General features: G+C 43.6%; 1 protein-coding gene and 1 non-coding gene across 4 annotated transcripts in view; both read left to right on the forward strand.

Moving 5' to 3' along the window:
• Positions 1-23,245, forward strand: part of LOC126263196 (steroid hormone receptor ERR1-like) — a 453,409-nt gene that overhangs the window by 241,842 nt on the left and 188,322 nt on the right. The gene's annotated exons all lie outside the window — the stretch shown is intronic.
• Positions 13,235-13,318, forward strand: Trnap-ugg (transfer RNA proline (anticodon UGG)). Its single transcript has one exon. It is a non-coding gene; the product is annotated as a tRNA-Pro (tRNA).

Genomic DNA, 23,245 nt, shown 5'->3' on the forward strand with positions numbered 1-23,245 from the left:
GAAAGGAGTGAGACAGGGTTGTAGCCTCTCCCCGATGTTATTCAATCTGTATATTGAGCAAGCAGTAAAGGAAACAAAAGAAAAATTCGGAGTAGGTATTAAAATTCATGGAGAAGAAGTAAAAACTTTGAGGTTCGCCGATGACATTGTAATTCTGTCAGAGACAGCAAAGGACTTGGAAGAGCAGTTGAACGGAATGGACAGTCTTTTGAAAGGAGGATATAAGATGAACATCAACAAAAGCAAAACGAGGATAATGGAATGTAGTCAAATTAAATCGGGTGATGCTGAGGGGATTAGATTAGGAAATGAGACACTTAAAGTAGTAAAGGAGTTTTGCTATTTAGGGAGTAAAATAACTGATGATGGTCGAAGTAGAGAGGATATAAAATGTAGACTGGCAATGGCAAGGAAATCGTTTCTGAAGAAGAGAAATTTGTTAACATCGAGTATAGATTTAAGTGTCAGGAAGTCGTTTCTGAAAGTATTTGTATGGAGTGTAGCCATGTATGGAAGTGAAACATGGACGATAACCAGTTTGGACAAGAAGAGAATAGAAGCTTTCGAAATGTGGTGCTACAGAAGAATGCTGAAGATAAGGTGGGTAGATCACGTAACTAATGAGGAGGTATTGAATAGGATTGGGGAGAAGAGAAGTTTGTGGCACAACTTGACTAGAAGAAGGGATCGGTTGGTAGGACATATTTTGAGGCATCAAGAAGGGATCACAAATTTAGCATTGGAGGGCAGCGTGGAGGGTGAAAATCGTAGAGGGAGACCAAGAGATGAATACACTAAGCAGATTCAGAAGGATATAGGTTGCAGTAGGTACTGGGAGATGAAGAAGCTTGCACAGGATAGAGTAGCATCGAGAGCTGCATCAAACCAGTCTCAGGACTGAAGACCACAACAACAACAACAACTTCAAAACTAGGGATCGTACCATTTTGCAATACAACTGATATCAAAGGACGACAGCGGAAACTACCCCACACACTAGGAGGGGCACAATGCATTGAAATATTGGGTTGTTATGTAAACTGGGGAAGAGCACTCAGCACTATTTTAATAACAAACTAGCAACAAACACGAGACATAAGACTCGTACTGGACTGCAGAGACAATGTACAGGGTCATTACAAACGATTGAAGCGATTTCACAGCTCTACAATAACTTTATTATTTGAGATGTTTTCACAATGCTTTGCACACACATACAAAATCTCAAAAAGTTTTTTTAGGCATTCACAAATGTTCGATATGTGCCCCTTTAGTGATTCGGCAGACATCAAGCCGATAATCAAGTTCCTCCCACACTCGGCGCAGCATGTCCCCATCAATGAGTTCGAAAGCATCGTTGATGCGAACTCGCAGTTCTTACACGTTTCTTGGTAGAGGAGGTTTAAACACTGAATCTTTCACATAACCCCACTGAAAGAAATCGCATGGGGTTAAGTCGGGAGAGCGTGGAGGCCATGACATGAATTGCTGATCATGATCTCCACCACGACCGATCCATCGGTTTTCCAATCTCCTGTTTAAGAAATGCCGAACATCATGATGGAAGTGCGGTGGGGCACAATCCTGTTGAAAGATGAAGTCGGCGCTGTCGGTCTCCAGTTGTGGCATGAGCCAATTTTCCAGCATGTCCAGATACACGTGTCCTGTAACGTTTTTTTCAAAGAAAAAGGGGCCGTAAACTTTAAACCGTGAGATTGCACAAAACACGTTAACTTTTGGTGAATTGCGAATTTGCTGCACGAATGCGTGAGGATTCTCTACCGTCCAGATTCGCACATTGTGTCTGTTCACTTCACCATTAAGAAAAAATGTTGCTTCAGCACTGAAAACAAGTTTCGCACTGAACGCATCCTCTTCCATGAGCTGTTGCAACCGCGCCGAAAATTCAAAGCGTTTGACTTTGTCATCGGGTGTCAGGGCTTGTAGCAATTGTAAACGGTAAGGCCATCGGGTGTCAGGGCTTGTAGCAATTGTAAACGGTAAGGCTTCTGCTTTAGCCTTTTCCGTAAGATTTTCCAAACCGTCGGCTGTGGTACGTTTAGCTCCCTGCTTGCTTTATTCGTCGACTTCCGCGGGCTACGCGTGAAACTTGCCCGCACGCGTTCAACCGTTTCTTCGCTCACTGCAGGCCGACCCGTTGATTTCCCCTTACAGAGGCATCCAGAAGCTTTAAACTACGCATACCATCGCCGAATGGAGTTAGCAGTTGGTGGATCTTTGTTGAACTTCGTCCTGAAGTGTCGTTGCACTGTTATGACTGACTGATGTGAGTGCATTTCAAGCACGACATACACTTTCTCGGCTCCTGTCGCCATTTTGTCTCACTGCGCTCTCGAGCGCTCTGGCGGCAGAAACCTGAAGTGCGGCTTCAGCCGAACAAAACTTTATGAGTTTTTATACGTATCTGTAGTGTGTCGTGACCATATGTCAATGAATGGAGCTACAGTGAATTTATGAAATCGCTTCAATCATTTGTAATAGCCCTGTACTTGCCTGCCGTGTAGTGCGGCCTATAAGATGGCAACACGTGTCCTTGGAGTGTGCAATGCGACAGGAATTCGCCATCGCTCCAGATGCAGTTGAAGACAGTAAGGAGGTGGCGCTGAGAATCCGCTGACAAATGTTTCAGCATTTGTGAATGGATGCGGTCTGGGCCAGGGAATGTGTCAGGACAGTCGGCAAGGGCACTGAGAAATTCCCACGCACTGGAGGGATCATTATATGGCTCAGGGCGGTGTGGAGCAAAAGAGAGATGTTGTTGTTCCACCCTCTGAGGAGACGGAAGGGGGGGGGGGGGGGTGATAATTCTCAGACGCAGAGATGCGAGCATAATGCTCAGCAAGATGCTCTGCAATTACATCTGGATCAGCAGATAAAGCTCCATTTGTGGAAATTTCAGGGACACCTGCAGGGGTATGATAGCTGTAAAGTCGGCGGAGCTTTGTCAAAACCTGGGAAGGGGAGGTTCGTGTTTCAGTGGTGGAGACACAGCATTCCCATCACTCCTGATTCCTTCATTTGATGAGTAGGCGAACCTGAGCACGGAGCCGTTTGAAGGCAACGAGATTCTCCAGGGATGGGTGACGCTTATGACATTGAAGAGCCCACCTAAGGTCTCTAATGGCCGTAGCGATTTCAGGCGAGCACCAAGGCACTGACTTCCACTGGGGGCAACTGGAGGAACAAGGGACTGCCGATTTAGCTGTGGCAATAATGTTGTGAATCACTTCATCAGTGGTGGCATGCAACAGAGATTCAGTGGTGGTAGTGGATGTGAAAGTGTCCCAGTCAGCCTTGGGAAGAGCCCACCTGGGCAAGCGGCGAGATGAGGGACGCTGGGTTAGAGACAGGAAGAGTGGAAAGTGGTCACTAACACACAATTCGTCATGTGCTCTCCAGTGGATAGATGGGAGAAGGCCAGGACTGCAAAGCGAGAGATCAAGGACCAAATATGTGCCACCCGGAAATGTGTGGGGCCTCTTGCATTTAGGAGGCAAAGGTCGAGTTGACTTAGTAGGTCCTCAACATCTTTGCCATGGCCAGTAACCTTGGTTCCACCCCACAAAGCGTTATGGGCGTTAACATCACCCAGTAGGATAAAAGGTGGGGGGAGCTGCAAAATGAGTGCAGGCAATACATGGGGCAGTGCATCACTGTCTGGAGGGAGATAGACGTTACATATGATAATTTCCCGTGTTGTCCTCAGCGTGACAGCCACAGATTCTAAAGATGTTTGAAGGGGCACAGGTTCGCTACACCCAGAGGTAAGGACAAAGATGCAAACTCCATCTGACAGTCTGTCACAGGCGGGACGGTTTTTTTAGTACCTCCGACAGCCACGAAGGGTGCGGGTCCACATTGCAGGAAACCAGGTTCCCTGAAGGACAGTGCAAAAAGCAAGTGTAACACTTAAGAGTTGACGTAACTCATATAGGTGGGAGAAAAAACCGCCGCAGTTCCATGGGAGAATGACGCGTTCTGGAATCGGGGAAGACATATAGTGACCAAGGAGGCAGATTATGTCGTATAGTCACCTGCCACCAGTATTTGCATCCGTCGCCAGTGCAGATGAGGCGTCGGTGAGAGCCTCGGGGGATGCTAAAATCTCCACCTCGCCCTCCGATGCATGACTGGTAGGGAGTGGTGGTGTTGGTGCCACCAGAGGGTCCTGTTTCTTACTAGACTTCTTCTTCATTTGCTTGTTCTCTCGCTTCTCTGTAGGGGCTTGCTGGGAGTGCATCTCCGATGTAGCTTCAGGAATGGAGGAAGAGTAGCTTGTGGCTCCTTTAGCCACTGGCGAGTGTCCACTGTGGCATTAGTAGAGACATTCAAAGGGAGGGTCTCAAGGGACGCCTTCGGCACGAGAGGAGCCGGAGGAGGCTGCTGTGTCTCCAGCTGAGGGGAGGGCGTTTGGGCGTTTGAGGGGATATTGCTCCCAAAGTAGGTGCTCTCGGAGCATCAGAAGATGTGCCCCCTACCACCAAGGGAGCAGATGTATTTGGGTGACTCAGAGGGTCCACTGTATGTGACATGGAGTGTGGAATTACTGGCCAAGAGAGGCTGATGTCGACATCGCTGCAGCGTATGTGGATATCAGCCGAATGGGATGCAATCGTTCAAATTTACGTTTAGCCTGTTGGTAATCTGGCCATTGCAGGGTCTTTTACCACATAATTTTCCACTCCTTTTGGAGTACTGTGCAGTCTGGCAGGCAGGGGGAATGGTGCTCTCCTCAGGTAACACAAGTGGGAGGTGGCACACATGGAGTATTTGGATGCAGTACATCTGCAGTCTCTACATGTGGCGCTGGAATTGCAGTGGGAAGACATGTGCCCGAATTTCCAGCACTTAAAGCACCGCATAGGGAAGGGAAGTAAGGTTTGATGTCACAGTGGTAAACCATCATTTTGACCTTTTCAGGCAATTAATCACTCTCAAAGTCAAAGATGAAATCACCGGTAGCAACGCTATTGTCTTTGGTCCCCTGGAGACGCGCCGGATGAAATGATAACCCCACCACTCTAAATTGGCGCGGAGCTCGTCATCAGACTGCAAGAGGAGGTCGCAATGGAAAATAATCCCCTGGACCATGTTGAGGCTTTTATGGGGAGTGACAGAAATGGGAATATCATCCCCGCTGTGTGGGTGATGCTGTCTGTATGAGGACTGCCCCACTTCTCATTTTTGACAGCGCAGCCACTTCTCTAAACTTATTCTCGAGATATTCAACAAAAAAATGAGACTTGATAGCTAGGAAGGAGGCGCCATCCGTTCTGCTGCAGACTAAATACCTTGGCGAATAAGTCTCTCTCTTGTCCATAGATCTACATTCATAGAGTGGTGTGGATTGGAAGGGAAACGATTTGGGGTCGTATCTCTCAGCGTTAAACTGAACTTTTCCTTTTTTTAGAGGCTGCTGGGGCCATTCGATCCCTAGCAAAAGAGCTTGGTCCGCTTCATTGCGGGTCATCCGCCCTGAAGCCACCCACTCTGATCAGGGGCTCACCCCGCGGACGCCACCCCAAAGACCACCTAGCACGATGGCCGTTGCCGGGAGTACCGATGCTCCTAGAAGATGGGTTTCTACTCCTTGGCATATGTGGGGAGTTTACAGCTCAGGCATCAGCAGTGTGATCCTAGTGTTGTTAGGGGCTACCACCAAATGGGTACATGGTGGCCCCACCACAACAGACTGGCTACCATGCTGGATGTTGGGTACCAAGAAATCCAGTACTGTCATGGGGGCGCAAGAGTGCAGGAGACAACAGAAGAAGATGACGTTCCCCTGAAGGTGTCCTCGCCCAGATAGTTGAATTGCAGCTGGGGATGCAAAGCCATGACAAGAAGAGGTGTAGGAGATTTAATCTAATTGCACTATGGATAACTGAAGCTTCAAGTAAGGCGTCCTTCCCCAAATGGCCCGCACTTCTGTATAATTTGGAAAGTGGGAGGTCAAACCATAAAATGGGACTTGAACTTCTAGGACAAAAAGGTGGGAGACACCTAGTCGTCTCTTACGACAGGCATGAATACCTCAGGCGGAACCGGTGGACCCGCAGGAGGAACTCGGGAATGCAGATCGCGATGAGTGGCAACCGCACTTGATCTACATTACTCGTTTCGATTACCCGCCATCCGTCAAAACTCTGACAGTATTAGCTTGTATTACATACGGCTGGCCTCAGCAGTAGCTTTGTGAGGCGTTTAATATTGACATGGAACCTCTCTCACGTCTACAGGTAAATCGATACGACGAACATTTAATCACATTGCAAGATCTCCCGCCACTCCAGCCTTGTAATCGCATGCCTCCGCCGTTCATCGAACAAAAGATGTCTACTAAGCTTGTCACCTGTCTTTACAAACTTGAGCACGAGGTAATCATTGAATCTAGAGCCTACAGTTACACCCGATACGCCTTTCACATTTCCTTTCTTGCGTAACTTCTTTTCTTGCTTAATTTCCGACACACAGCGAGACATCAGATCGCTGTTGTTAATATAAATTGAACAAATAATTTTGTTGTGACAGTATACGTAAACTTGAAATAAAACAATGTAGAGAAAAATAGCAAAGCAGATTTTTTTTAATGTACAGGTGTTGCCGCTTCACCATACTGTGATGCATGATCTCGACTAAATCTGTGGACCCTGAAGATAGAGTGTGTGATCTGGAATAGCTATTGGTTTAAATGGCTCTGAGCACTATGGGACTTAACATCTATGGTCATTAGTCCCCTAGAACTTACAACTACTTAAACCTAACTAACCTAAGGACAGCACACAACACCCAGTCAGCACGAGGCAGAGAAAATCCCTGACCCCGCCGGGAATCGAAACCGGGCGCGGGAAGCGAGAACGCTACCGCACGACCACGAGCTGCGGACCGGAATACCTATTGGTTCAATGAAAAACCGAAGCACAGACAGTAAATAAAAACCAGTAGTTTAATGTCGAAGATATCACTCTGTCTATTCTGGAACAGATTTGCAATAAACAAATCGCCTGGGGGAGGCTATTCAGAAAGAGGATTTACTCCAAGAAAGATGTTTTCTTGTTGTAGAAGGTTATAAGTTACTAGTTTTAGCACTGAAGATTAAAAAGTATTTTCCGAAACACTGCCAAATGACTTGGCACACTTTTCGAATGAAGTCTATATCCCACAAAATGTTTATTTTCAAAAGACCAAGATTTCCATTAAGTAGGGCATTTCATGGTACCACAGCATAACTCGAAAAATAGGTAGAACTAAAATAATGATTTCATGGAACCTAATATGAGGGACGTTGTGTGGTATTGTAATTAACCTATTGCTGTTCGCGACAGCCATAACTGACAATTCAATAATTAACATTCTTTGATAGTGCAGGTCTGATTGTACAGTCACCCATGACGCTTGAACGTTTTACATACATTTCTATTTGTACTAACTATAACTCCATGGAGGTATCAGTAAAAGAAAAGGATGCTTACAGTAAATGCAAAACGTAGTAAGCTGTACGAATGACTCAATATTTGTGTGCTGTATCGTGTTTCGAACCTGGACGTTTGAGCTTAGTGGATATGTGGTTACTGACTGTGCTACCCAGGCACACGTCTCAGCTTTGCTTTGACCCAACAATCTGCCAGATGTGGCTATAAGCTCATGCTGCAAGAACAGTGCCCGCGAATTGCAACGATTGGGTTAGATTCCCAATCCAGCATACATTACAATTAGTTAGTACAATACACCCCGCTGCTGAAAGAAAGACTTCGTCAAGAAGTACAGAGGACTGTAAATGCAGAATGAATTCGTGTGCCTGGTTTTGATAACCCACGCCGGATGGCTGCGTGAGCTCTGTTACGCTGGAGGCTCTTGAGGCGGCAGACAAGTAATATATCGTTGACAGCTGCAGTCTCTTCACGGGGGGGTCATTACGCCTTGTCAACGCTAAACCGAATGTAACCACCGACGACTATAGGCCAGCGGCAAGGAGCGTTTCTGCATCGCGACATTGCTACTCACGTGATGTACGATGTCACGACAGTGACGTACGTATGGAACATTTAAAGTAGGGACCCAAACTGCTTGAAAATGCTGGTAATGAACCACGAAGTATGAGGACCTGAACTGCGTAGTTTCTTCTAGAATGTTAGCATTAGAGCTATAACTGCTCTATAGTACTGTGGTCTGTTTAACGAGCGCAGGAACAGGAAAGCAATGATTTAGTTGTCAGCGACTATATTCCCCCGTCTCTGTTGCCGAGGTAGTTAAAGCATTGCTACTGTTTTGGAATATTGCAGCGTGGTTGTTGTTGTTGTTGTGGTGGTGGTGGTGGTGTTCTTCAGTCCAAATTCATCAGATGATCAAAACGAATTGCTAAAGATTTAGACAAGATATCCGTATGATGTAAAAGGGCCAATTCACTCTTAAGTCATGAAAAGTTTGAAGTCATCCACACGAGCACTAAAAAGAATTTGTTGAATTTCAGTTACACGATAGCACATACAAATCTAAAAGCTGTAAACTCAACTAAATGCTTAGGGATTGCAATTACGAATAACTTAGAATAACTTAAATTGGAACGATCATAGATAATTTTGTGGAGTAAGCAAACAAAAGACCACGGTTTCTTGGCAAAACACTTAAAAGATGTAACAAGTCTTCGAAAGAGACTGCTTATAGCAGGCATGTCCCTCCTCTTTTGCGATATTGTTGTGCAGTGTGGGATCCACATCAGACAGGATTGACGGAGGGCATCGAAAAAGTTCAATGAAGGGCGCAGCTCGTTTTGTATTATCGGGAATTAGGGGAGAGAGTACCACGGATATGATGCACGAATTGGGGTGGCATTCTGCGCTGCGGCAGGACCTGCCCATGAAATTTTATTCACCAACTTTCTCCTGAGACAGTGACAATATTTTGTTGGTGCCCTTCTACACAGAGAAAAATGCTCTTCGTAACAAAGAGAGAGAAATGAGATAGCACGGGCTGGCAGGCAATTAATTGTGAATTGCAGAGTAATCATGTAGACCTAGATGTAGAACGGCTCTCAACGCTATTCTGTTCTGTGCCAGCCTCTTGAAGAACGGCTCTCAACGCTACTCTATTCTGTGTTAGCCTCTTCATCTCTGCATAAGTGTTCCCATTTGAAGCTGCTTGCTATAGACCCCCTAACAGTTTGTACGCTCCACACTTCCCCCACCACTACCAGTCTCAGGATTCCTTAACACCTCAGGATGTGTGCTATCAACCGACCCTTTCTTTGAGTCAAGTTATGCCTTAAAACTCTTTTCTCCCCGATTTGATTCAGAACTCTTTTATTAGTTACACGATCCGTATTATTTTTATCATTCGTTTGTGGCACCATTTTTCAAAAACTTGTATTCTCTTCTTGTCTGAACTGTTTATTGCCCACGTTTCACTACCTAAAAATTAAATTTATACTTAGTGTTGCCATATTTCTCTTTTTCAGAAACACTTTTCTTGCTATTGCCAGTCTGCATTTTATATCCTCAGGTCTTCAGCCGCCAGTTATATTTTTGTCAAATAGCAAAACTCACCTACTACTTTTAGCGTTTCATTTCCCAGTCTAATTCCCTCGCGCCGCCTAATGACTGAGATACACACTTGGACGATTCAGTGCAGTATTGTGTTGTTACGTATGAAAAGGAGGGTAAACGTGAGACATGATGCCGGCACGAAGCTAGGCTCTTCTCGAATAGTAAGAGTACAAACGAAACCGTCGACTTAAGGTCGCATCCAATAAACGGTCCACCATCGATGGTGTTACATGCACTCACTTGGCAAGACATAACACTGAAGACTAGGATTTAATCCAGGACCTTCGGCGCCAAGTATGGTGATCAGAAACTATGTACCACCACACCCCCTGTCCTTGCCTGTATGATACTGCCGCTGAAAATTTCTTCTGGCCCCAAGATTCCATCCGGCTTCGGTAGAGTTAAGTACCACTGCACAAGTATGCTTTAGCGACCTCAGCTACAGAGGCGCCGGAATGTAGTTCATTCAGTTGCCGAAATTGTGGGTAGTAGAACGTTGTCACGGGTGTACTCTTCTATTGACGTGTCTCTCACGGAATACTTTACTTCCGTTACCTTTCACCAAAAGAAAATGGGAGCCATTATATCACTTTAAAATGGATTTGTCACTGCCTTCCAGAAGTATTCTCTGCCGCTGTTACACCGGGACGTAAATAATGCCTTTCAGTTTACACTTCCACTTGCGGCAGCTTGAATACTGAATTTGTGCCAACAGTCTGAAAATTTATTTGCTAACTACCGCAGCTACCGGCTTTAACTTTCATGCTATTCATAGTAGTGTAACCTCTATAGTCAAGTGCTAAAGTCATAAAACATTGAACATCTTTTAGGATTTTACTGTTGAGCGAAAGAAAGATATATTGTGTATGCTGAGGAAGGAGAACCTCAACTGTAACTTGGCATCACTGTAAATCTGTGCCGTATGTTTGAGACAGCAGAATAAATCGCTCGATAAATATATCAGAGCGAATAATAAATTTGTCTGACAGTCTTATTTAGAGCTAAAATACATGCGATTTTAAGAGTCCTCTAGCTTCTGCCAGACAGAGGGCGAGGACAGCGTTGAACGAAGTACTTTTCCCATAATTAGAATAGTTTCCTTTTCGGCTTTCGCTTCCATCTTTGGTTGTATCGCCCATCGTCGATTGATCTCTCCTCTCTTAATACAGGGTGTTGGGGGTATAAGTGCAGAGAGTGTACTTAACAACAGTACACCAGTATTTTCTTCACTAGCAAACTAATAATTATAGCAATTGCGAGTAGTATGTTTCTAGGTTGGTTAGTACCTCCAAGTAAACTTGGCACAAGCAAGCCATAAATGTTAATTTTCACATGGGCAGTAGGTCGTGTATTTATGGACGCAAAACGGTTAATCTATACTGACAGGCGTAGTTCAGTTCACGGTGCCGTTACAACTTTGTAGAAAAAAAATCATGTAGTAAATTATGTGATGTGCTTGTGGAAAGACTATTAGATGCAGAAAAACAATTAACAATCAAGTGGGTACTTCACTGACGCACTGTATAAGACACGAGAAAAACTATCGGTTAGGTCCAGGGAAAAAGGGGGAGGGGGAATTTCCCTCATATTCTACACTGACGTGTGCCTTGTTTCGCCGTGCTGGCATATAAAGAACACTGGGGTGACATTGCGCAATCACGATGCTGTGCACCACACAACTATCTTTTGGACATGCGGAGTTCCTTCCTCAATGGCATTTATGTCGTAGTACCTAGCGAAGTGGCGCAGTGGTAAGATACATGTCTCGTATTTGGGATGACTGCAATTCAACTCCCCGTTCAGATACGCAGATATATATTTCGGTGAGTAAATTATTTTTTAACTGTAAAGTTTATTTCACGCAAAGCTCCTAGTAGAGGACTCCGTTAGGGGTCTCATGGAAATTGTGATTCCTAGCTTGCTTTGACATAACCTTCGACTGAGAAGTGTTAATGGACTATTGATAATTACTAGTGATTTGAAACCGCTATAGCTGTTGAACAATTTAGTGAGCACTGACTGAAATAAACTATAAACTCTTCTTTATTGTCAACGAAATGCTGGAGCCGTTCGCATGGCTGCGTCTCGCTTCCTCAAGCCTCTAGGCTTCCTTTCGTGCGTCAAGGAGTAGTGACCGACACAGGCTCCTTTTCTCTTTGCTGCCTTCCCACATACCGCGTGTAAATTTTGTTTCTCATGCTCAGGCATCGCTATGGTTTCCTGAGCTATAGTTTTAGACGAGATCGCACATCTCCCGTAGTTTACGCGCTTAATTCAAATCCCTGTGATACAGATTTTACGCGTCTTACTGCAAAATTTCGAAATGGTTAAGACACTGGAATTGCATTCGGGAGGACACGGGTTCCAAATAATGCCCGGCCCTTCCGACCCAGACATTCCGTACCTAATTTTTTACGGAGAATGCCAAGACAGTCTTCTCGAATAGGTCACGGCCGATTTCCTTCCTCATACCTCCACAACGGAGCTAGTCACCTCCTATAATAACCTTTTGTTAACCAGAAGCTGAGGCTAATCTTTCCTTGTAACCGATATCACTTGATACGAATGCCGCAGGCAGTTTCCCTCCCAAACCCTCGTTAAGCGAGCTTGTGCTAGAACGAATTAGATGAAGACTATGCTCTCAGCATCCTTCCGACAGTTTCCGCTCACCTGAAATGACGACCGCCGCTGCGACACGCCGAGTATCTTGTGTATGCATCGTTTCTTGAACGTCAACCTTGGAGGTAGCATCACCAACATGTTAGTTCTCACAATACGCATTCGCTAATAATTAAGCACGACGAACACGCATTACTCAGTGCTGTCAGTTGCCCTACCGCTCATTGTCCTTCCTCTCGTATTCAACCACTGGCGTTATTCTCGCATACAAAAGTAACACAGTTCTAAGCCACCCGCTGCCCTAGACATTCAGAGGCAATTGAACTGTTTACAGACGTCATCAAACGGATCAGACTTCCACAAACTCATCGAATACAAGTTCTTTGCAACCTCAACAAAATTGCAATGTTGTCAGAGTGGAAGTCACTGTCAACGAATATCAGGAACAGCGGTTTGACAACGCTTACGGTTCTTTGTGTGTTACGGAAATTCGCCAGATAAGATTCCTAATGAATGCTGCACTGTATGAATTTCATAAATTAGAGGCTCTCTAAGCTAAACTCCGAGCGAGATGGCGCAGAAGACCCTTAATTCGTTCTAGGTGGAAGTGCGGTTCAAATCCCCGTCCAGTCACACAGATTTAGGTTTCTCGGGATTTCCTAAATTGCTTAAGGCATGTGGTCCCTAGCTAAAATATGAATTTGGGTGATCGCTCTTTGATTTGAACCGCCGTTCTACCTGACACGTGTCCAGTGTCATACTATCGTGCCACCTACAGGTGTAAGACAAAAATATGTAAACATCGTGAGAAATGCTTGCATGAACATGAATGCAGTTGCTAGCCACGCCTACAGGTTGCGCTGTTGTATTTGACCATGAGTGGCATCTGTGCAATGCTCTCAAACTGTTGCAAGTGTCACTAGTGGTCAGAACAGTTTTCTAACTAATTGTGAGTGCATTATGTCAGAGTTAAGTGGATTGAACGTGGGCAAATTGCTGGTGCTCGTATGGTGGGTGTTTTCGTAACAAAAGTAGCCGAAGTGTTGGTGCTGGCCGGGGTGGCCGAGCGGTTTTAGGCGCTACAGTTTGGAACCGAGCGACCGCTACGGTCGCAGGTTCGAATCCTGCCTTTGGCATGGATGTGTGTGATGTCCTTAGGTTAGTTAGGTTTAAGTAGTTCTAAGTTCTAGGGGACTGGTGACCTCAGAAGTTAAGTCCCATAGTGCTCAGAGCTAAGAGCCATTTTGCCGGCCGGAGTGGCCGAGCGGTTAAAGGCGCTACAGTCTGGAACCGCACGATCGCTACGGTCGCAATTCGAATCCTGCCTCGGGCATGGATGTGTGTGCTGTCCTTAGGTTAGTTAGGTTTAAGTAGTTCTAAGTTCTAGGGGACTTATGACCACAGCAGTTGAGTCCCATAGTGCTCAGAGCCATCTAAGAGCCATTTTGTTGGTGCTCGTATAACCGAGGTAGCCGAAGTGTCTGGAGGTTCAGGAGGCATCATACGAAGATCTATACCAAATACAGGGACAACAGAAAAACATGAGCCCCTAATCGACAACGCGGCGTAAAGTGTCTTTTGAGTAATCGTGACAGACGCTTATTGAAGAGGATTCTGGTGAAAACGAGAGAACGTCTGCTGCAAAAGTCACTGCAAAACTAAATGCCACACTCGCTAACCCTGCCAACCCCCCCCCCCCCCCCAGCTCCAAACAAATGGGAGTGCTCTAGAAGCAGGGAACTGCAGGGCAAGGTGGAATAACAAAAACCAACACAGATGCAAATGCCCGTAACCGGAAAACGTGGTGCCGGAGCCATAAAACCTGACGTATGGAGCAATGGTTCAAATGGCTCTGAGCACTATGGGACTTAACATCTGTGGTCATCAGTCCCCTAGAACTTAGAACTACTTAAACCTAACTAACCTAAGTACATAACACACATCCATGCCCGAGGCAGGATTCGAACCTACGACCGTAGCGGTCACGCGGTTCCAGACTGAAGCGCCTAGAACCGCACGGCCACACCGGCCGGCTATGGAGCAATGGAAGAAAGTCATTTAGTCGGATGAATGTTGTTGCATACTGTTTTCAAATCCTGGACTAGTTTACGTCACAACAGTGGAAAATGATGGGGGTTCAGCAGCGACGATTTGTGCAGCTATATCACGGTATTCCATGGTCCCCATCGTTACTCTGCGAGGTCGCATTACTGGCGAGGATTATGTGACCACTTTGGTTGATCAGGTCCATCCAATAGTAGTGTTTGTTCCCCAATGGTGAGGCTGTGTTACATGATGAAGGAGCCGCTTTTCAGACAGCTCCCATCTTCCAGGATTGGATTTGTGAGCACGAGGATGATTTGTCGCATCTTACCTGGCCGCTAGTCACTATATCTCAATATTATTTAGCCTTTGTGGTCTACTTTGGGGAGAAGGTTACATGATCGCTATCCACCTCCATCATCGTTAACGGAATTTATCATTATTTTGGAGGAAGAATGATGTAAGATTCCATTGAATAGCATACACGACCTGTATTTATCCATTCCGAGACGACTGGAAGACATTTTGAATTTCAGTGGGTTTCCTACACCGTATTAGGCATGGTAATGTGTTTGTCTTGGTGTTTCCATATTTCTGTCCGTCCTCTGTATATCTATATCTAGATACATACTGCGCAAGCCAGCTTATGGTGCATGGCGGAGGGTACTTTGTACCAATACTAAACATTTCCTGTCCTGTTCCACTTGCAGATACAACGAGAGAAAAACGAGTTTCTACATACCAAAGTACGAGTTTTCATTATCTTATCTTCGTGGTCCGTACGCAAAATGTACGTTGGTGGCATTATAATCGTTTTGAAGTAGCTTCAAATGCAGTTTCTAATTTCTCTCAACAGTATTCCTTCCTTGCAGGGGCTCCCATTTGAGTTCCCAAAGCATTTCTGTAATACATGCGTATTGATCGAACCTACCTCTGAATTTATGCGATGTCTTCCTTTAATCCGACTAGGTGGGGATCCCAAAAACGCGAGAATTAGGAATGGGTCGCACTAGTGCTCTACACGCGGTCTCCTTTACAGATGACCCATACTTACCTCAAATTCTCCCAATAAACCGAAGTCGACCATTCGCCTTCCTTGCTGCAGTAGTAGCTCCGTTCATGAATTACAGTAAATGGTTTATTTTGTAAGGGTCATCCGAAACAGTCCCGAGAGCTTTATATGTAAAGGTGTTGCCAAGATTAGGAAAAGGGAGGGGGGGGGGGGAAGTATCACTCCATATCAACCGGCATACTATGCTACTTCAGTATGTACTGCAAAGTTTAAAAATTTTAAAAAGAAGATACTGCACAAATATAAAAGTAACACGCAAAACACAATACATGAATTTATTTGCAAATTAAAGAAACACGTCTGGGCTGTACAGAATCAGTGAGGCGGCTACAGGTTAACCTTGTGTGTTTCCCGGCCACTTCCCTGTTCAAAACGCCGCACCTGGCTTCGTGCCATACTGCGAACAGATGACTCATATGACTTATGTAATACACATTTCACTAATGGCGCCGGACATGAGAATGCGTTCCCTGTTTCAGCTGCTGGGTAGCCAGTTTAGATGTGACAGAGAGAACTTTCATTCACCTGAGTGTCTCTCGATTTGTCCTCTAGGCTTTTTCGATTTGTCCTCTAGGCAAAAAGCCTAAGTCTAAATGAGGCATTGACGTGGAACAGGTAGTTAGTAAAAAAACTAATTTTCCAGATCTTTTATGGAAAAGGTACGTAGACATGGCACCGTTGGCACAGAAGTATCAGAATGTCAAAATCCCGAGCGGTTGCGTTCTTAAAAACGACAGAAGATGGCACTTGTAGCAACATTACGTCAGGTGGCATGAATATGGGAGTTAGTCGACAAGCCGCCGAATTACCAACTTTTACTCTATGACATTATTGTGATATTGACTCGGTAGTAACGTTACTAGGAGTTGTTAGTATGACGAAGTGCCCCCGAAACAAGTTCAATACAAACTAGTAACTCATTATTTTCTGTCTGCAATGAAATTTACTTGGTTACATTTAGTGGTAGCGCGTAGTTATTGCTTCTGTTATGACGTAACCGATTTGTGTACTTCCTTTGTGCATGTTACTTATAAGCGCAAACATAACTGCCGTAGTGTTCAAGAGAGTGATGTACGGAAGCTGCACTCAAGAGTTTTGGAACCGAAACTGGATAAGTCAAAGTAATTTTCTTTTTCGTGTAATCAATATAGTGCAGATAAAACAAAAGAAGGCTGCGTGATACCGACGATCCTGCTTTGAGTAGAAGCCAAATATCTGACTCTGACGGTGTGGTGTGACAACTACACCGGCCCAAATAAAAATTTGCAGGTTTTAATGTCTTTAATCTACGCGGCAGTAAACAGTATAGTTTTTAATATCGGTTTGAAATTTCTAGTGTCGGGCGATTCGTATATGCCTTGTGACCGAAATTTCGGCATAACAGGAGAGAAACAAGATTTCACAACCAATGACTCCTGACGAAATACCTAGATAATTATAGATGCAAGGAGTGAACAACCATTCATTGTTGTAAATAAGACAGAGGAAGACTTGCATGATTTCGCCTCGGTCTGTATAATGCAGCATCAGTAAATATCAGTTCTGCTTCTTGGATTAGAATTGTGAGGGATAAACTGCCCATCGTAGAAATAAAAAAAATTCATTCAATGAAACGGGACCGTGGAGGGAGCACAACATTTTGAAACAGGATAAACCTGTCAAGAACATCTCTGCAGCTCGTTCTCTGCCGCCAGCTAGACGAAGACCCATCATTAGTGATGCTAAGGAAAAGACCTCATGCCGATGTTGGACTACGTAGGCATCAAATAGCATTCATTTTACCGTAGTCTTTCACACCATAATTATATTTCTTACACAAATGTGATATCTTGCTGTAGATTGCTTTTCATGACTTGGGACCAAGTCATGAAAAGCAAATTCCCCATGTCAACACCTCAAATATTTTACCCCAGAATCTACTTTACTTTGCGTCAGTAGCTAACGTAAACGCGTTTTGCCTTACAAAACATCCAACGTTATCTCTGCGTCTCGTATATTACTCACTCAGTTTACATAATTCATATGACTAACTATCAATTTTTTACCTCGAAAATCATTGCTAGCGTATCTTTGGGAAGATTAAGGTCGTTAACTTTCTTAGACACCAGACTAAAATTCTTATCTCATACTTCGACTCAGTGAGTATGTTCCTGCGTCGTACATAACGAGGGTAAGCATAATGACTGAAAAGTTAAGTGTTCACGCATGCAACCTTCCTCCTCCGTTCATAAAAAGAGACAGAGAAAGGGAAGAAACTAATCTGCTGTTTATGTTCGTATCGTGCAGTATTTAGTATGTGTGTTTCCTTGATTGTAACAGTTTCCTCTCTTTGACTATGTGAAGCAGAAGTAGTCCGATGATTGCACTGGGGGGTGGGAGGGGGGGTGGGGGTGGGGGGGGGGGCGGGGAAGTCGAATAACAAGAAATCCGATGTGAAGAAACAGCACACCAGTTGCGTTAATAAACAACTTTTAACGCAACTAGTATTCTATATCACTCCATTGGCATTCTTCGACAACAGTTGCTGGGAATGATGAACAAAAATCTATATTTGCGATGGGCGGAGACGTGTGAGGGGAAATGCTAACGAATCGGCGCTGCGCTACCAACACAAACAAAATGGTTATTACCAAGCGTGAAAAGCATCATTTTCCTTTCAATTCTCGCTCTAAGGGGAATAAGCAGACTGCTAGATTGTTGATGTGCAGAATATCTAATAATAAATCAGTAGTTAAATATACAGCTCTAAAACTGGCAGCATATTTACTATGTGCAGCCGATATTTTTTTGGCCGGTATGTCAATATTATCGAAAAAATTATAGATATATATTGACATACCGGCCAAAAAAATATCGGCTGCACATAGCAAATATGCTGCCAGTTTTAGAGCTGTATATTTAACTATTGATTTATTATTAGATATTCTGCACGTCAACAATCTAGCAGTCTGCTTATCCCCCTTAATTTTTTCGATATATCGATGGCCGGTAACGACATATTTTAAATATCGATACCTCGGATTCCCGATATTAAAAAAAAAATATCAGAAGTCCTAACATCCACATCCAACCGCGCCGTGGTTTTCTGTGGTTTGGCAAGGTTCATTTCATCAATAAGTCAACATACGTAGACAGTTACATCCTCTCAAAAATGAGGGACATTGTTCAGTTTCTTGAAAAGTCTGGCTATCTAAGAGTTGCCTGCGATCACAAAGTCACAGAAAGGCAATGAATACGGTAGATTTTGACTTGGTAAAGAGGCAGTAAATTTGACTTAGTAACGAGGCAGAAAAATAGTCAGTTTCCATCAGCACACTTTAATCCTCACAGGCTCTCTTCTTCGAAATCAGTTTTCTTCGAGATCCTAAATCAATATTAATGATGCAGGATGTTTTAACGCGTGAAGTCATACAGTGTAAATTTATGTTTCTTAAGTTTCAATCTGATCACAAATAAGAAAAAGTGTTAGAATTTCATGTTTGATATTTAGGGCCTGCTATGCTTTACCAATAATGCACAAATCATAGAAGATTTTGACGAATTACACATTGTTCGCTATGGTACTTTTTTAATTTTTTGAAGTTTTGTCATTGTTCTATTGTGCCGCGATCTTAACTATTTTATGTATCGTCTCATCGCAGTCATGGCCCACATAAAACATTTGTGTACGCTGTCGAATAAATTATTGAATTAAAATACTAGGGGCGTTCAATAAATACTACAACAAATATTTTTAATCGGCCAATTTCGGTTGAATAATGGCGGAATTTCTTGCACGACGTCGTGGAATATTCCCGCTTCAGTCCATATAGTTTCGTTTCATAGGTGGCGATGGTATAAGGCCTTCAAAATGTCGTCTGTAACGGGGACGCGTTCTAAACAGAGAGTTGCCAGAGTGGGAAAACCACAGCATCGCAGATATTAATAGGCGTTTGCAGAATGTCTACGAGACATGGCTGTGAACAAAACAGCGATGAGTCGTTGGGGGAGGCGTCTGTCAAGCTGTGACCCATGCAGCGTTGGAACGTGCGGACACTCTCATTCGAGGTAATCGACGGGTGACAGTCAAACAACTCGCTCCACAACAGGACTTCTCTCTTGGTAGTGCTGACACACTCATCCACCAGTTGGGGTACTCAATGGTGTGTGCCTGCTGGGTTCCTCCCCTCTAACTGAAGACCATAAAGAGCAACGAAGGACCATCTGTGCTGAATTGCTTGCGCGTTACGAGGCTGACTGAAATATTTTTGCCGAACATCGTCAAAGGCGTGAAATATAGGTTCATCACTTCGAACCGGAAACAAAACGACAATCCATGGAGTGGCGCCACACCATCTCTCCTCTAAAGTGAAAGGTCAAAGCTGCAACATCAGCAGGTAAAGTCATGGTAACAGTCTTCTAGCACTCTGAAAAGCTTACTCTGTTTGATACCCTCCCACATGGTGCAACCATCAACTGTGATGTGTATTGTGATACCCTCAGGAAATTGAAGAAATGACTTCAGCGAGATCGTCGACACAAAAATGCAAACCAACTTCTTCTTCTCCATGACAACGCAAGGTCTCACACATGTTGGCGCACCGAGAGGAGCTCAAAAAACTTCATTGGACTGTTCTTCCTCATCTAGCTTACCGCCCGGATCTCGCACCTCTCGACTTCCAACTGGTTGATCCTATAAAGTATGCACTCCACGGGAAACAGTACGTGGGTGATGGGGAGATACTGATGAAGTCATACATTGGCACCGACGTCGACCAATAGAGTGGTACCATGCGGGAATGCAGGCCCTCCCAATAAGGAGGCGTAAAGCCGTCGCATTGAACGAAGAGTATGTTGAAAAATACGGCTTTTTAGCTAAAGAGTGAGGAATAATATGGTGTACTGGAAGCCTGAATAAAGGCAACATGCTTTCGGAAAAGAAATGTGTTGCATTACTAATTGAACGTCCCTCGTATATTTGAAATCTCACTGATCTTCACTGTACTTGGTATACAGTAACAGTGTCATCTGTGCGGAAATAGGGCTCACGTCTTCGTCTGCGATGTTTGACTTCTTTAGAAATGGCAGATTAAAAGTGTATGGGTAATGTTAAATGAGAATGTATGACAGCATTAACTGGTTTCCGAATGCCGAAATATATCAGATCTGGCCTTGTTATCGAGTGAAAACAAACTGGTGTGGTCACGACCAGCCCATGTGCACCTGTATAATCTGAACACGGCATCACATGATAATGGGGCGCTGGCGTTCCATATTGGACAGCCTGTGCACATTCGACGGTGGTCGATGAACCGCCTCGCTGGCTGCCGGAGTATTGCAATGAATGGAGTACTGCAGTGTTCTACAGCTGGTAACCTATGACAGCTACCAATGATGACAGACAAGAACTACACAGTCCACTCTCATTAATGTGACCACCGCCTGTGTTCGACTTTAGCGTGCAATTACTACTCCCAGACGGACAGGCATGATCATTGGCTTTCGGGCCAAGGGTGGAAGCATTCCCGGGACGGATAAGTTCGTAAACTGTTCGCTTGTTGCTGTGGTTAAAGTACGAGGTCTGTTCAAAAAATTCCGGGACATTCGTAATTTCGCGCAAATGCTGTATTGGAGCGAGAAGCGGTTGTCATCCCTGCACGCGCCGTGTTTAATGTGAACAGTGTTGCCAACTCTAAAAAACCCGAGTCGCTAGATTCAATATTAAAAGTCGCTAAAACTGATTTTACTAGGGGTGTACTGAAAATTTTGTGCTGTGTATGGTGCAATAAGCAAGTGGGTGGGGGGGGGGGGGTGGTAATAAAATATTAATAAAAATTGCTATATTGTCTTAATTAAATGACGCATCCCTTGCAACAATATACATATAAAATACGCTAATGTTTAATTAAACATGTTATCATAATTGACGCAACACATTAATTGTTGTTGCAATCACAGTAGTCAAATATACTAGAAATATACAACTATATTTGTAACAAAAGAAAGTAAGAACTCAAATTAGGTTACAAAATATATACATACCGGTATGTGAGCTATTCATCGTCGTCACTCAGAAGATCGAATAACTCTTCTGTTTCATGCTCTGACAGAACTGTAGTTGATGTAGAGGGTTGAACGTCGCTCAAAAGATGATGCAGTTCGACTGGTTTTGTCGCAAAAGAGTAACTTTTGGTCGTTCCAATAAGCTCCAATGCGTCTGACGGTATGTCAAAAGATGCACAATCTTTATTTTGTTTCTTCAGCTGGTCTCTCAATATGATCAAAGCTTTAATAGTCTTTAACGATAATCTGTTACGTTGTTTAGTTTTTATAATGTTCATAGAACTGAATATTCTTTCCACTTCTGCATTTGAATGCGGTAGGCATAGAACAGTCATTGCTAGCTGTGAAATCAAAGAAAAAGGATTCTCCCCTGCGGCATTTTTATACTGCAAAACCTCACTCCAAAATCGAAGTGTTAGTAGTGTTATTCCACCTAATGAAGTTGATATTATGCCATTCTTGCAGCATTCCGTCTATGAAATCGCCACTAAAACCCAATTCTTTGGCTACATCCGCTACAGCATTGTTTTTATTCACTTTTAGTGTTTCTTCAACATTCAGCATTGACTTTTTTTCAGGATCGTAACGTTATTTGGCAGTCTTTGTTGAATTTCTTTTATGAGTTTCAGACTAAACTGAATGCATCTCTTCTTCAAATAAACTTTATTTCTTCAGACAGACTTGAGTCAGACAATTTCTGTTCAAACATAAAGCCAAGGTTCGGATTTGCGTACATACATTCGCTTGGAACTGGTGTTGTCAACAGATCAACAGTTGGAAAAACTATGTTTTGTCCGAGTGTCTGCATGAGAAATACAAGCGTATCTAGTAATTTAGTGGGGTCACTGTCTTCTCCTTCAAAAGCTTTTATTGCCATTTGTACGTCTTTTAAAGCATGTTGAAGGTAAAACATGTAAAGATGATTTGAGTCGTCACAATACATCTTGTATAAAGATCGGCAGTGTAACAATTGTTTTGAACCATGGCAAGTGAAAACTGTAGCTTTAGTTCTTCCCACTGCTCCAGAATTCTTCGTATTGCTGGTTCAATTGAAAGCCAACGTGTTGCACAGACCTTCAAAATTTTTAGTGACTGTTTTCCACAATTTATTGTCTCATAAACCTTTTTATATTCCTCTTGTCTTTTGGGTGAAAGGAGAACCAATTGTAGGTTTCCCGTACAAGAAACTCTATGTTTCTAGGTATGGTATTCTCTGAGGTGTGCGAAACTGCAAGTTGAAGAGAATGACAAATGCAACGGATCAGTACCAAATGCTTCAAACCATGTAATCTCTTGAGTTGTTCGAAAAGCCCATTGTTTATTCCAACCATTGCAGAAGCATTATCTGTGCCAATTCCTACCATATTAGCGATTGGAAGTTTGAGATCTTTCAAAGAATTCACAAGAACAGCTGCCAGATTTCTTGCAACTGCAATTTCTACTACAGTGAGTTTGAGAAATGCTGATATAATCGTTTGGTTGGTTACACTATAGTACCGTATAACGATACCTAGCATTTTAGATATTGATACATATGTGGATTCATCTATTAGTGCACTGTATTTTTGGTTACCTACATCTTCAACCAATGATTGTGTAAAATATGGAGCCAAAACTTCAGTTATAATGTTAGTGCACTTTGTACGATGTAATTGCATGTTTTTAGCGCCCTCATCACCGGAAAACACCTTCTTGCACAGTATTCCTAAATGATCTACAGCTAAAATAGAACAATGTTCAGCAATAAATAAAGAAAGGACGCCTTCCGCTCTGTTTGCTGTTCTAAGTGTAGTTTTCGGAACAATTTTCACAGGTAAGGTGGTTTGTATTTTTTTAAATCAATTTTTTGTTTATGCTTAATAGTTTTCGAATGCTTTCTAATATCACACAATTTAGCATAAAACTC

This window comes from Schistocerca nitens, chromosome 1 (genome assembly GCF_023898315.1).
Source record: "Schistocerca nitens isolate TAMUIC-IGC-003100 chromosome 1, iqSchNite1.1, whole genome shotgun sequence".
In the NCBI taxonomy this organism is placed as follows: domain Eukaryota; kingdom Metazoa; phylum Arthropoda; class Insecta; order Orthoptera; family Acrididae; genus Schistocerca; species Schistocerca nitens.